The following is a 3,277-nucleotide window of genomic DNA, read 5'->3' on the forward strand; positions in this document are numbered from 1 at the left end:
AATGTGTAAAGAGACTCAGTTGACTAAGAACCAGGTTCATGGGCTACTGGGATCCTGGAGAAGTCTCTTCCAGTTAGGGGCCATTTTTGAGCAAGGACCAATGTCTCAGTCAGAGTTGATCCATCTTTGTTACACTAGAAGATTTCTTGTCATGTTAGCTGCTCATGAAGCCTGTGAGTGGTTGAGGTGGGCTGCTTGTGGTAGCCTCTTTGCATAGTTCGCTATAATAGTATTTCCTCATCTAACGTGGCTTTCTGTTGCAGGTGAGAGGCGAGTCTGTCTTTTGTCCTCAGACCTTTTGAAGTGGAAGTGCTGAGTACCTTCCTCCTTCATCTATTGGTGAATGAAGTTTCTATGCTTTCATTTGGTTTCTCTTCATCCAGACTGATTATTTTCCTTCATAGTTTTTTTTTGTTGTTGTTGTTGTTTTTGTTTTTGTGGAATGGCCTATTACCTGCAGACGGGACTGTTCCTGCCAGATTCTACTGTATTGCTAAACCATATTGCTTGAAGTTAGTTGTGGCCCCCATGAGCTTAGCATGGTGCAGGCAGCATTGTCTGAGGCTCTTGAATCCTTAGAGGATGTGACTTTGAGGCACTTGTCATCTGTGGGGCAGTGTCAGTTGTAGGGCTGTGCCTCTGCCAAATTCCTGAGAACAGGAGATGCGGGCATGTGTGGGGCTGTGCAGTTGCCTGCACAATGCCAGCAGCAATTGGTAGTGATGAGGGTGACTCTCCTGGGCCTGAAGCTGGGCTCGCCTGTTGGAGGGAATGGGCAAGCAGCCTGGCTCTCAGGGAAGTAAGCAAGAAGAGTTGTGTGTTTTTTCACAAGGCAAAAAGCATACATGAATTTGGCTTCTTGAAATGAAATAATTAGCTCTGTGATAAGTCAGATTATAAGATAATTCCTGGCACTCTATATGAGAAGAAATAAAATTGACTTTGAATAGTTCCTTGATATCCCTTGTTCAGTCCTGTACTATTGAAATAGAAGCTGAACCTGTAGCTCTTCTCTAAAGTGTCCTGGCAGATGTTTTGGGCAGCTTTCATTTTAATTCATGTCTAAGGTTCACTGGAAGCTAAGGTAGATGCTTAACCCATGTCTTCATTTCTATCTATGAGGGATTTGGACATTGATTTCAAATCAAAAAAAGGGAGACGTAGCTGAAACCCTCATAACTCTACAGATCAGGAAGGCTGATGAGGCTGTTTGGATTCTTGTATTCAGCCACACTCCTTGTCAATAGGCAGCAGATTTGCCAGTTGTTGAAGGTACAGTTTCCTGAGAGAAATACAAGGGTTGTGTGTTAGCACACATGAACTCTGCCACATGGGAAACTTCAGGCAAACTTTAATCCTTTAAGTGTCATAAAGTAGGAATTACTCTTATGTTAAAATGCTATGCAATAATTGATGACCAAAAGTTTTCAAAACTGAAGTTTTACATCTTATCAAAAGTGGTTGTTCTTCGTCAGCTTATTTAAGATACCTTGAAAATTGCTCCATAAAAGCGTTTGGTTCTAAAAAGGTCCTTCCAGGTGCTGCCATGACGTCTGTTTTGGCACTAGAAAGTTGTACTATGTGCTTTTAGTTTTCCCACAATATAGGTATTTTGAGTGCTTTTTGCCAAAAATAGTTTCTAGTTACATCCAAGTTACATGTTATATGTAATTGAAAAAAATTCTTAAATGCTAAAGCTGTTGTATATAGGTTTGGACTAATTGCAACATTTAGATTTTGTCATATGGCTTCATTGTATCAGTGACTGTATTCATATACCAATTTTGTTTTGCTATTTTTTGTTTTTGGTCTTCTAAAAATGTAGATCTTGCCCAGACTTTTGAGGCTCTGGTTGCTTTCTAAACATTGGGTGGGGCAGACTAGAAGACCAAAATAAACCAGAAAAAAATGAATAAAATTCATTTAGAGTTACTAAAGCTGGTGTTTATATGAAATTGGATTTCTAGCTGTTAATGTTCTCTTTTTGCAGCAGAGCAAAAACACACAGTGAAATTGCAACAGAAGATTTTTATATTAATATATGTGTGCAATGGTATCACTGCTTTTTTAACAGTAAACAGATTTAAGGCTCTGTCTGGACAGCTCAGAAACATGGGTAGCTTTAGCCTCCTCTTTCCTCACAGAGATGCAGAAATATTATTCTCCTTTGAACCCGAGACTTGGGAACGAAAGCAACCTGTCCAAACCCACAAAATATGTCTCTGCTGGAGCAAGGCAAGGCACTGAACCTCACTTCGGCTGCATCCGGAGTTGTAACTGGGAGCTTATGGTGTGAAACATTTGTTGTTTTAAATAGTGTTGCTAGGTGGAGAGGGATGTAATGTCCTTGAAGTCCAAAGGGTGAGTGTGACTCCCGACACTCCTATTAAGGTGGTTTAAGTTTTATGGAATTGCCCTTGAAGCTGTTAAGTGGAATGAAACGTGCCTTGTAGGTGTTGGTGGTTATGCAGCAGAAACCCGAGACTGGAGTGGCGGGGATGGGGGGGAAGCAAGACGAGGGTGGGACGGACAGGACCCAGATCTCATTAAACTGGTTAGATTACATACTTAAGTAATGTTCCTAGTGTTACAGCAATGGTTGTTCATGGAGGTTTTCGATAAGGGAAAAGTGCTTGAGAACTTCCTCTGTAGTAATGAACAAAACTGTGGCTTGGCCATACGTGAAGTGTTGGTGTCAGGTTTTTACTTAAAGCACAACTATGTATTATACCTGTGCTTTAAGTAAATTATACCTGTTTTAACTTAAAGCACAGGTATGTATTATACCTGGGACTGACAACTCAATAAAGAAAAATCAGTCAGAGTTGTTTAAAAAATGACATAGTTAACCTCAGTGACTGATGGTTCAATATGACTCCATGATGGTAAGGACAATTGATACAACTGGCAATGCTACCCTTTTTTAACTTAGTTGCAGGTATAGTGTTAAACTTTATTTACTTAAAACATAACAAATACCCTTCCATAAAACTCCTTTAGGTTTTCTGTTGATGTTATTGCAGGCATGAGCTACATGTGGTATTTTTTCTTAGTGTGAAGTTCCCACTGTCTTCTTCAGTACTTGTCTTTCCTACTGCCATAGGAGTCTGCTGCTCCATAGTTGTGCTGATATGGCTCTTTCTGAGGCCATACTACATAAAATACAGCTACCACCACCTGATTACAATAAAAAAAAAAAAAAGAGCCCAAAGCACAGAAATACACCTCCAGGGTATAGCTGGTTGAATTCTTTAAGTGTGTAAACTGTTGCTGCATT

The 3,277-nt window shown here is 40.1% G+C and overlaps 1 protein-coding gene across 2 annotated transcripts in view; it reads left to right on the forward strand.

Annotated features, from left to right (window-relative positions):
- Positions 1-276: 276 nt before the first annotated feature.
- Positions 277-3,277, forward strand: part of LGR4 (leucine rich repeat containing G protein-coupled receptor 4) — a 53,679-nt gene continuing 50,678 nt past the window's right edge. The window contains exon 1 of one of the 2 annotated variants that reach the window (XM_017726380.1): positions 277-339. The gene's annotated coding sequence lies outside the window, so the exon portion shown is untranslated. The remainder of the gene's footprint in view (positions 340-3,277) is intronic. The other variant, XM_017726379.1, reaches the window with a different exon arrangement.

The sequence above is a fragment of the Corvus brachyrhynchos genome, unplaced genomic scaffold, assembly GCF_000691975.1.
Source record: "Corvus brachyrhynchos isolate BGI_N302 unplaced genomic scaffold, ASM69197v1 scaffold281, whole genome shotgun sequence".
NCBI lineage: Eukaryota > Metazoa > Chordata > Aves > Passeriformes > Corvidae > Corvus > Corvus brachyrhynchos.